The 11,921-nt window shown below is 59.2% G+C and overlaps 1 long non-coding RNA gene across 1 annotated transcript; it reads right to left on the reverse strand.

The window, feature by feature from the left end:
* Positions 1–1,621: 1,621 nt before the first annotated feature.
* Positions 1,622–8,489, reverse strand: LOC105854828 (uncharacterized). Its single transcript, XR_001146321.3, has 3 exons — positions 8,228–8,489; positions 7,556–7,664; positions 1,622–1,992 (listed from the first exon to the last, which is right to left on the reverse strand). It is a non-coding gene; the product is annotated as an uncharacterized LOC105854828 (long non-coding RNA).
* Between the last annotated feature and the right edge of the window lie 3,432 nt (positions 8,490–11,921).

Here is an 11,921-nt window from a genome sequence, read left to right on the forward strand (position 1 = left end):
CTGCCAGACTTAAGGGGACCATCCAGGGAAGCCAGGCTGGAGAAGCTACCTTCTCCCTGGCCTGCAGGCCTCCTGGCCCCCTTGCCCTGGCCCACGCACCTCGGAGCCTGAACCCAGGTGCGGTTTGGGGACCAGAACCTTCCTGGGCCACCCACATTCCCCCGCAGGCCTTGTGGCCCCCTGGCTTAGATCCCATGGGGTTGTGGAGTCAGGGTGTGTTGCCACCTCCAGCCCCACAGGCAGCGGGCTGCTCTGCTCGCCCTTGTCCGGGGCCACGGGGATGAGGCTGGAGGAAGCGACTGGGGGAAGCAAGATGCCGAATCCTGAGAGTCCAGCGCACTTTCCAGGAGACCAAGACCAGAGCAGCCTCCTGGACTGCTCTTTGTGAGACGGGTGTGCCTTGAAGAGAAAGTTGAAGACTGGGAACCCACCGCAGCCCGCAGTGGGCCCTGCCAAGGACAACACAGGAAGGTGAGTATTGGAGGGAGCAATGAGCACCAGGACCCCTCCTGGCTCAGCCCTCACAAGTCAGAATGAATACAAGGCTCAGAGACGGAAAGAAACCCGCCTAGAGTTACACAGCAGAGTGGCAAATGGAACAGGGGCTTTGGAGTCAGGCAGACCTTGGTCCAAATCCCATCGCCACCACTGAGTCCCATATGCAGAGTAGGGTCAAGAACCCTATGCTTATAGGGTGTCTGGGAAGATTAAAGACAGTGTTGTAAAGTGCGCCTAATGGTGCGTGGCCCTGTTTGGGGTGCACTCATGACCACTGTTGTCAGCGTGGCACCCTTAGGCACATGCAGCTCCCTCCCTCTCCGGTGGCTGAACTCAGGGCCGGCAGGGTGACAGTGTGTGCAGGACACGCGGGAGCCAAGAGAATTGGAGCTCCACGGCCGTTGGGCTGGAAACCAAACCTGGGCCTGCCCTCTGCTTTGCCACTGGAGGCCTCAGGGCTGCGGGGGAGGGTGGGAGCAGACTCGGGCAGCGCCGTCTGTCCGTCCAGTCTGCCCAGGGCAGAGAGCAGCCGTGCCCTGGGGCTCTGGAGGACAAGGCTACACCCTGTGTATGTCGGGCGTGATGATAGCACAGAGAGAGAACAAGGGAGAAGGAGTCAGAGGAGCAGTGTAGACTCCCAGCTGGTGTCAGGAGTCCCTAGGGAAGCTCTGTCACCAGCTGGACAAGGGCCCTTGAGTACTTTAGGGCCTGGAGTCAGGATACGTGAGGCACAAGGAGTAGGGCAACACGGACCAGCCGGAGTGAAAGGATCTAGTGGAGCACTTGCACAAGCCGGTTCCACGGACCGGCGTCTTTCCCGCTGCTCTCCTCAATCTGGTGTCCTCTGAGGACATACCAGCCGGTACAGGACGGAGCGTCCCCCCCAGCTCCCATGTAAACTGCCCCAGCTCCAGCCTCCTTCCTGTCTGGCTCGCAAGAGAAGCAAAAGTCAGATTGGCCACCCACCAGCCAATGGGTTGGCTGCCTTGAGGCTGGGTGCCCACCCCCTGCCCAATCAGCTGTGGCAGGAGCTCAACCTTGCACAAGCCAGTTTGATGAAGACGGTGCAGAAAAGATGAGGGACTATATCAGTTATCTATTTTTGCATAACGACACCCCAAAATTTAGTGGCTTAAAACAATAACCATTTATTTGTCCCCAGTTCTGCCACTTGGGCAGGGCTTGGTGAGGACATCATCTGCCGTGTGGGTGTCGATGGGGGAGACCTGGCTGGAGCTGAGGATCCCAGGTGGCCTCTGTGTGTCGCTCGGCGGGGATCCCAGAAGGCTGGAGGACAGCGGCTTCTCTCTTTGCGCCTGGTCTCTGCAGGCTGGCCGGGCTTCTCCACAGGGGCGCTGCGCTCCAAAATGGCCAGAACGGAAGCCTCGCCAGGTCCCACAGCTCCCATCGGCTGCATTCCGTTGGTCACGGCAGGTCACAGGTGCCCCAGAGTCGATGGGAGGGAGGACAGTTCCCACCTCTTGACAGGAGGAGCTACACAGGCACACGGCAAAAGGACAGGCAGGATATGAGCGTCGCTGCAGCCACCTTCGGAAGCTACCTTCCATAGGGACCGCTGCTGTCTCATGGCTTTGAGGGACTGTATAGGCTGCGACAGCTTGCCCAGGAGCAGCGGGCTTAGAGTGGCAGTGCCCGGCCCAGTGACCTATAGGTGGTAAGTAAAGAGCCAGCACTTGAACCCAAGTTAGCCGCCCTCTGCTCCAGTGCCCTTCCTGTAGCAGGCAGGCGCCGGAGGGCGGTGCCGAGGAAGTCCAGCAGCAGTCACCACGCCGCTGTTCAGCAGGGCCTTGGGCCAGGCACCAGGACACGCGCTTTCCTACTGGAGCCTACCATGAGGTGGGTCTAATATGCTCTCTCTCAGATGCGAACACTGAGGTTCAAGGAGGAGAAGTGATTTCCCAGGCCACCACCGGTAGGGCTGAAGTGGGGACTCATACTCAGGCTCCATACTTCACTGCATAGAAAGCGCCAGACTGGGCCCCTCACTTGGAACCACTCCAGACTCAGGCTTCTCATCTCGGGAGTGGGCACAGCCACATCAGCTCCTGCGCCCCCCCCCCCCCCCCCGGTGGACTGGGATGGCGAGTGAGCTGTGGCACGGGTAGGCAGGCACATGGGGCAGGGGCAGGATCAAAGCTGTCGCCAGTCAGTTCCCCGCTCCCGCTCCCAGTCCACCTGGCAGCTCTGTGAGGCCCTCAGACTGGAGTATAAGACACAGGCCCAGCAGCCTGTCTGAGGGACTGAGGCCAGCGGCCATGCAGCGCATCCCTGGGAGGACAGAGCCCTCCCCTGGGAGCTCCAGCCTCTAACGGCCTGCCGGAGCTGACTGCTCAGCCTGTAAGGGGGTTTGTCGCCTCCCATAGACCTATCGACGGCTTTTCCTGCATCCCCAGCCCAAGCCCGTCATCATGCCAGGTGGCAGTGCTGGTGTCTGGGAAGGCTAGAGTGGGGACCTTGGGGGCCATGGAGACCAGGGGATGCCCCAGTGCTCAACCCAGCCCCGCTCCTCACCCAGCTCCTTCATACCCCAGCCTTCACGCCCCCAGGAGGCTTCTCGTGCCCTGGATGCCACCCCAGTGGGGATGGGGGCCTGACTCTCCCTTGCCCTCCCTGGACTGTGACGCACCCCTCAGCCCCATCTGGACTGTGACACACCACCGTGGAGGCAGCCCATCCTAGGGATGGCGCAGAGGAAAAGATAAAGGCGGGCAGGAGGGAAGAGAGCTGGGCTCTCCGCACCATGCCTGTCGGTTCCCAGGGGCCAGAACGCAGCCCAAAGGCAGTGATCAGCATGACCGTCTCCCAATTTAAGATGAGAAACACAAATCTCAGAGAGGCTGAGCCACTGCCCAGGGTTGCATAGCTGAATCATGCCACCTTAGAAAGCACAAATGCTCCATGTGTGCTTCTATTTTGTAGATAAGGAAACTGAGGCAGGGGGAGGAGAAGTGACAGGTCCAAGGTCACAAAATGAATGAGTCAGCAATAGCACCAGCTCTGACGCAGCTGAACGGGGAGGTGGCAGCAGAGACAAGCACCACGGCATCCAGAAAGCCGTCCCATGGGAACACAGGTCAGACTGGCCGGGCACCCAGTCCCAGCAGGGGTACAGCTGGAGACCCTGACTTTGCTGTCTGACTTGCAGACATTTACATTGCTCGTTAGAAAAATATGGCGTCGTAAAGAGGAGAGACGTGGGCACGGTAAACCCCCGTCCCCTCTGTCGTCTGCCGGCCCCAGGGCCTCTGTCAGGACACGCCAAGGGCACAGGAGGGAGGCCCGGGCAGGAGGTGTGCACAGTTGCCCCTCAGCGCCTCCCGGAGCCAGGCCTGGGTGAGCCTCCCACGCCTGGGTCTCTCCTGGGCTCTGTGCACAGCCCCGCAGCCCCGTGGGAGGGGGGGGTGGCCTTGGTCAAGTGCCTGAGCCTCTCTGGGCTGACCCTTCCCAAGGGCCTGAGCGAAGCCTAAACTGACTGGGTGTCCCCCCAATTCCCTTCCATCTTCAGGGTTCACCCCAGGGCTCACCACCCCACCTCAGTGGTATCCCCTGTATCACTTCCCTGCCCTCACACTCCCCTAGCTGAAGTGAGGCACAGTCGCAGCCTGTCAGCAGGACATTCACGGCCCTGCCTTGGGCCCATGAGCCCCTCTTCCCATGCTCATACTGCCCTCACACCGCCGTGCAGTTGCCTGGAACAGAGCAGGAGCCTGCGGCCATCCGCCTGCCCCGCCCTCGCCCGTCCCCCAAACCTCCCTAAGGCGCTGTCAGTTGGGACCTGCAGAGCCCCTAGAGGCTTTGCCATCCGAGCAGCCACCTCCCCTCCATACCTGGAGGTCAGCCCTGTGTCTTTCTCAGGCAGCCTGCCAGTCATCCACCACCTGGGGTGGGTCCCTGCCCCTCTGCCTCACTTTCCCTCTATGTACAGCTGGGGTTGGACAAGGTGGGGTCCAAGAGTCCCACCAGGCAAGACAGCCCCTGAGGAGTGGACAAGACCCTCTGCCCCATGGAGCCACCAGCAGGGAGGTAGGGACCAGTAGAAGACCTGCAGCCAGAGCGCGGGCAGGACTCCCTGGCCACTGCTGGCCGAGAGCCGGAGGACAGCTGCTCCCTTTCTCCTGCGGGATAGCTGGAAGGGACAGGGCCAGTGCAAGGTTGGTGGGCCCCTGCCGCTGTGCAGAGACGGAGGAAATGCTGGCAGTGAGGGCAGGGGAGGAGTTCTGTGTGAGACTGAGAGCTGCAGCGGCGAGGGCAGACCATGACGGATTCCCAGGTCCCAGCTGGGCCCTCCAGCCGACCTCCAGCCCTTCCCCCACAAAAACAAGCTCTCCAAACACTCTCATGGGAAGCAGGTAGATGAGGGGCGGCGACACCTGGTCAGCACCCTGCGACTGCCCAGGGACCCCAGGCAGTGGCAGGCTAGGGGAGACTGCCCTCCATGTAGAGAGCAGGCGGGGAGGTCAGAGGCAGGCACCAGATTCTCAAGGGCCCCAGGCCGTCAGCTGCAGTTCCCCTGGCTTAGGACAAGGAGAATCCACTTTGAACACTTCATCCTTGCCCTTGAAGCCTCCCCTGGGCCAGAGACAGACTCTGCCCTCCTACTGGCTGTCGGTGCCTGTGTGGGAGGTGGGGAGGGTGTGGGTGTCTGGGCAGCTAAGGCAGGCAGTTCTGTAGAGCACCACCCAGGCGACAGGGAGCTCCGGTGGGCCCTTGAGCATGAGAGGCCCAATCCAAACGTCAGAATCCAAAAAGGGAAGATGAGCAGCAGGAGCAGAGGAGGGAGAGGCTGCAGCCCCTCTCTAGGGTGAGTGTGCACACCTCTCTGTTCACACACAGGCCCCCTCCAGCAGGCACACACGTGCACACAGCAGAGCTCGCACTTGTGCAGCCTCACACATTCTCCCACACAGACTCGCAGCAATCTGTGTCCGCACAAACCCTTTCCAAGGCGCCTGCACGAGCAAACACCATCAGTGTGCAGCAGGTAATAGCTGCTACATTGAAACGCGTAAGCTGAACCCGTGCATTGACACTAACACACAGAGCCACGGGGAAGCCCACACCCTCACGCACACAGAGGTCGGGACGTGCACCCATGCTGGTGGGCGCTGAGCCACGTCCCAACCAAGCCCCCAAGCTCCGACCATTGGAGCCCTCTTAAAGGCCCCTGGCCCATCTCCATCCTGCGGTCTCTCCTTCCTGGGATCACAGCACGGCAAGGCTGGACTCCGTGTTCAGTGCTCACGCACCCTGCACACATGTGTGGCCCCTTGCACACACTGGTGTGACCGGGGATAGCAGCCTGGAGGCTCACTCTCACCCGCAACTGGCCAATGAGAGTGCGTCAGGCACCGTCTCCTCGGCGACCAGCCGAAGCTGCCTGACCACGGGGAGGAGGGGCATGGCCACGGGGACCCCTACTCACTCGGGACCCTGTGCACTCGACCCCGTTCTTAAAGCATCAGTTTGGAGGCAGGGCTAGGCTGAGGGCAAGAGTGGTAGGGTGCCTCAGAGGCACCAGATACTGAGATGGAAATGAATCCCAGCCACGCTGGTCCCTCTGGGTGGGCTGGGGACAGATGAGCATCCTGGCCAGAGGTGCCATGTGTGGCTGTGAGGAGGCCTGGCTCGAAATCTTCAGGGAGCCTCGGTGACCCAGGCCTATCTCCTCTCTCCAGAGGATTCTGAAGTGACCGCACTTGCTGCCTTTCTCATCCTCAGAGTCCCAAGCTTCTTCTCCTCCAGGCTCATCGGTGTTCTTCCCCCTGCTGGGATGTTCCCTACACTCTCCCCAAGCCCAGTTCTAAATCAGTCCCAGGGTTCAGGGTTTGCCACATGGAGACACATCAAAACACAAAGCATGCCGTGAGGGGAGGCTCGCCCGAGGGGCTGAGTGTCGGGATTTCAGAGCATGGGGACAGGTGTCTGGAGGCAGGTGACCTGGGTCCAAATCCTGGCCCTACCACGTGCCAGCTGTGTGAGTGGGGCAAGGTGCCCATGTAACTTACGAGGAATACGTTAGACTATGCTTGCGAAGCACTGAGAACAGTGTCTGGCACGGAGCAAGTAACCAGTAAATGTCTGCTTCTACTATTAGCATTCTTATGGATTCCTCACGCAGCTTCCAGCCCCCAGCCTTCATTCTGAACGCTCCCAACCATCGTGGGCCAGGTGACTCACGGTGGAGGACCAGGAGTTTGTCCCCGCAACACAGGCAGACCCGTTCTAACAGCAGGTGCCTTGTGCAAAAGCGAGACTGGTCTCAGTGAGGTGGAAATCGAGAGTCGTGGTGAAGACCGGGCATAATGGTCTTCCACCCTGGGAGATGCACGAGCTTCTCTGCCCTCTCTCGGCAGGACGCTATGAACGGCGCGGCTTCTAACAGGCCTCACGTCCGCCGGCTCTCAGCCGGTTGGTTGCAATGGCCACTCTGGGAAGGGCCTGCGGCTCCCGGCCTTGGAGAGAGCCGTCGCCGTTCGTCCTCTGCTCCCACTGGAAGGGGAGGTTGCTCCTCACCAGAGAGCAGGGTCTCAACTGCAGGAAGGGCTTTGCTAAGGGCACCCCAACACTCTCCCCCCACACGCAGTCTGTAGTTACACATTTATCCAGGGCTGCTGCCTGCGTGCGTCTGGAGTCTCACTCTGCTCTGTCTCCCGTGGCCTCCCTCCTGACTGGGTCGGGTTCTAGCCTAGCCCAGCTGCTGCTCCCTGTGTGACCCTGATCAGTTTCCCCTCCCTGGTCTCATTTCCCCCTCTGTAAAGCAGGGCGAGGACTCCTGCTCTGCAGCACGCTCCTCCTCCCCTTTCCCACGTATCCGTCCAACACCTCTTTCGCCAGTCCCGGGACCAGGCACTGGCAATGTGGCAAAGAACAAAACAAGCAAAGCTCGTGCCTTCAGGGAGGCTGGACACCAACCAGGGATTCACTCAGGGGAAACACATTTAAAAATTGTGATCAGAGATATGAGTACCAGGAAGTATAAGGAATCACGCAGGGCAGGACAGAAGCAGGCTCTGTCCTTTCCAAAGTGCTCTCTGACCTGTGTAACAATAGCGACGATGGCCACGGAGTAATCGTAGCTCTCAGCGCGCACGCACACCTTGTGTGCAGACTGGGCCCCACTTCTCCAGCAGCATCTCTTTCAGGGCCTGGACCCAAGTAGAATTGTCCTGAAATGGTCAGCCCAGGGCAAGCAGCAGCCCCCCACTCCCTCATCGCTGCAGGACCTCCACTCTGCCCTGCTTTGCATAATTGGCTTCCAGTGCGCTGGCTGGTGGTGGCTTGGCATACCCTGGTTTATGTCGCTGCTCTACACTGATCAGCCAGCACCCCGGGGCACATTACTGCACTTCTCTGTAAAACAGGCCTAATCGTTCCACTTTGCAGGGTTGTTGGGAAACTTGGAAACAATGCTCGTGGAAAGCACCTGGCTAGGGGATGTGCCCATGGGTGCCAGCTGCTGTCCTTTGCTGGGCCTTCCAAGGAATGGAGTGCATGGCTCTGGGCTTGGATATGTTTTAGCTTTCAGCCAAAACTGTTTGAGTGCTAGGAACAGCAGTCTATTTAAAGCTGTCCTCTAACAAGGATAAGGATATAGAATCTCAGGGAAGCCCAGGCCTGCCTCAAGGGATAGGAGGTGGGGAAGCACTTCTTACCACCAAGCAAGTTGGAGGACATTGGGCTAAATGGGGACTACCCACCATCAACACACCTGATGTGCAATTGTGGGGGGAAGTAGCCCAGGTACAGTGGAAACGCCCGCATAACAAAATGGGGATTATAATACGTTCTCAGCCCCGCTGCACAACTGTCATCAGTTGCGGACAACCAGTCCAGTCCTCCCTGCTTCTCCTGAGAGGAGCAGGTGGTAGGGGCAGGCCTGACTCCCCAGATCTCTGTGCCGAAGAACAGAATGAACAGTCGTTGTTTTGTCTGCTCGGAAGGGCCCCTGTTTTCCCAAGGTGCTCCTCAGCCGCCTCCTATGGTGTGAATGGGAACTGCCCTCTTCTTCCTAGGGCACTTGTCCTGAGCTGGGCTGACCACACCCACACTTCCTTGCTGCTGAGTGGACAAGGAATCAGAACCCTTTCCTAGGATACTGGAACTTGGAACTGGAGAATGTCACTATCGGAGTGAGGCCAGGAAAGGTGAGCCTGGGAGCTGTCGGGAGCCATGTTACCAGTTCACAGAGGATGCAGGGAGGAGCAGAGCCCAGCTAGGCAGAGTCCCTGATTCCGGCTTTCCTCTGTGGTCCCTCACAGCCCAAGGTGGGGTCCCAACACCCCTGGGGCACAGCCACATTAGTGGCTTTGCTGCCACATGCCATGGCCTGCTGATCCCCTCCTTCATTCCCTCCCAGCTAAGTCTACATTTTATCTGAGAGTCTACTCCTCTCACTTCGGTCCTGGCATCCCTCTCTGTCTTAAGGCCAGTTTCAGCAGATTTCTGCCCTTTTCAAACAAAATGCCCTTTGAATATAAGGTTGCAGAGAAATTTTAAGAACCACAATTGCTGAATGAGCTGCCAGGCCTCCCTCTCCCAAACTGAAACCACATGTCTGTGTCTGTGTCTAGACCTAGAGCTAGAAGGTCTGTCATCTCTTTCCTTCAGCACATCTGCTCCACTCTCCTCCATCCAAGCCTCTCCCTCCCTTACTCTCAACACGCACTTAGCAGAGCTTGACGCCCCAGAGCGCAGCCCCTGCCGGGAGCCAGCACACCTTGCATTTCAGTTCCCTGCAACTAACCTCATCTCCGTGCCCTGATTTCAAATTCCCATGAGACACACTCTGATTGGCCGGGTCTGAGTCAGGTGACTTCGGCCTGGCCAATCAACGGGGGCTGGGGGCGGCCGCCACGGAGAACTAGCCGCCCCTTCCTGGCGCGGGAGCGGCGGTGGCGGGGCTGGTCGAGCGCAGGGGGTGGTGACCGCCGCCGGCGCCCAGAGCGGGGCCAGGGACGCCGCGTGCTGGGCCCCAGGCCCGTGGACAGCATCGCCGGAACTCCGGGCACGAGGGAGGCTACCTGTGATAAAGGTCAGCGAAGTCCACCTGGTCCATGAGGGCTTGCTCCCCCGCAAGTCAGGGAGAGAGCGGAGTCTCCGCGGGCCCAGCGGCGGGCCAGGAGGGCGGGCAGGGCGACCCTGTCCCCCAGCGCGAGGCGGCAGCTGCTGCCTGCTGTGCATCCTGCCCGGATATTTCCAGTAAACAAACAGTGACGCTTTCGATGTCATGTTAATTTCACAGGCGCTGCTCTGCTGCCCGTCTCCGCACTCCGCCAGCGCCTCTTGTCAGTTTTATATCGCAGGGGACGCTACCCTGCTCGCAGGCTGCCCGACTGCAGACATAAAACCAAATGGTTCAGAAAGCTCTGGCGAAGGGACGGGAACAACGTGGTGCCCAGACTGGGGGAGAGCAGCTCTGTCCAGGGCCTTACAGTCGACTGGCGCAAGGACTAGGTTGCAGGGCTTAGAATCCACTAGTGTGACTTTGGTCAAGGCTCTCTACCTTCCTGGACCACAGGTTTTGCAGCTATGAAATGGGCATAATGTTGCAGCACTGCTTCTTTGGGACTCTGGGTAATCCTTGCCTCTTAAAGCCCCTTAAGCTTCACAGGAGAATCCAACCTCAGTGGGAAATGGGGTTCCTGCTCCGGCTGTCAGCTGCATAAGCCAGCTAGGCCACAGGGGTAGGGAGCTGGGGACCTCTGCCTCGTCCCAAGCCCAGCCAAGTCAGCCCCTTGGAGAATTTGGGCTTCTTGCCAACATGCATAATTATGAGGTGTCATGCACATCCATGGCTATTCCCATTCTAGACTGAGCTCTCACCTCCTCCTTGCAGGGACCGCCTGTGCTGTAGGACCCCCACTGTGAGCCCTACTCCTGGGCCTCAGTCTCTTCTGTTACCGGCATCCCACCAACACTGCCCCCACCTGATGCCAGCCCACACTGGGAGCTGAAGGGCGACTGACTCCTTTCCTCCTCTGGCCATTCCTACAGCCCTTCTCCAGGCGGGAAGGGACACTTGTGTCAACTGGGCTAGCCCTACCACACTTCTCTCTACCACATGCCCAAGGCCCAGGTTGGATGCTAAGAGGGACCAGGCTGAGTCTAGGTCACAAGCAAGTACAATGACTGCATACCTCCTTATCTGCCACCTACTCCCTGAATAAAGCCTTCACTAGCCTGGAAGGACATCTAGGGGACACTGCAGCCCAAGGGTGGTGACAGGGGTTAGGGGGCTACATCTCAGCCTCTCAGATCACTGTCCAGGAAGGCTCAGAGGCCATCTTCTCTGGGAGCAGGGTTCTGGGGCACCCACATGGCCGCTCACACCCATGCACTCCTGGCGCCTGCTTTTGCTCAATAAAGACGCATTAATGGACTAAAGTGAATTAGAGTCATTAACACTGATATCAGAGGCAGGCAGAGGTGGCGCCTGCCCTCCAGACCCAGCCTGCAGTCTGGGGAACTTGGGCAAGGCCTGCAGCTCTCTGAGCCTCAGGGCCCTCACCAATAAACTGGGACACAAATGCCCCCTCGGATGGCTTCCCATCACCTGCTGAGGTCGGCATTCAAGGCGTCTTGATCTGGCTCTTTCCCACCTCCCAGTCCCTACTGCCCAACATGCAGATTCATGTGCTCACACACCCAGCCGGGGGCCATGTCCCCTCACGCACTGCACACCAGCATGCCTCCAGCCTTCACACACACTCCCGCTGACTGGAAATCAGTCCTGCTTTCTCCCTTCCCCTGCTCCAGACTGCTAACCTCCTCAGCAGCCCTGAAAACCCTGTGCCTAAGTTACCCCCTCTAGGAAGGCTTCCCGGATGCATCCCCACTCCAGCATGGTTCGGGTGGTCTCCCTCTCTGGGGCCACCTAAGGGAACTGCCCACAAGGGGGGTTATGTTCTGGAAAAATTTGAAAGAAACTTTCCCCTTGAGAAATTGCCCAGGAGGGCTTGTCCCTCAGCAAGGCAAGAGGAGAGCAGGCCCAGCTCACCCTGCCGCCAGCAGTGCAGTCCCTGCTCAGGTGTCACCTCCCACGCCAGGCTGCTGCCCGCTTGAGCAAGGCCACAGCCCTGGTCTGTCTCACCCAGGGCCCAGCGCACAGTAGGTTCTTTCCTCAGCTGGGCTCTCAGAGGGGCAAGAAGGGGCAGTGCCAGGTGCTCCGTCCAGCGCCCTTTCTGCAAAGGCATTTGGCAGCAAGGAAGGGCACGGCTCCCTTAAATCCCCTCTGTACCCCACGCTGTCCCTGAGGGCGCCTTTAGAACGACCTAATTTTTACGGATTTTCCTTCTTAATTACAGCCCATGTAACAAATAATAAATAAATGAAGGAGGGAGGGAAGGAGAACAAGGAAGCTGCCAATCTCTCGCTGCCACAGTCCAGGAGCTCTGAGCTGGGAC

The sequence above is a fragment of the Microcebus murinus genome, chromosome 6 (assembly GCF_040939455.1).
Source record: "Microcebus murinus isolate Inina chromosome 6, M.murinus_Inina_mat1.0, whole genome shotgun sequence".
NCBI lineage: Eukaryota > Metazoa > Chordata > Mammalia > Primates > Cheirogaleidae > Microcebus > Microcebus murinus.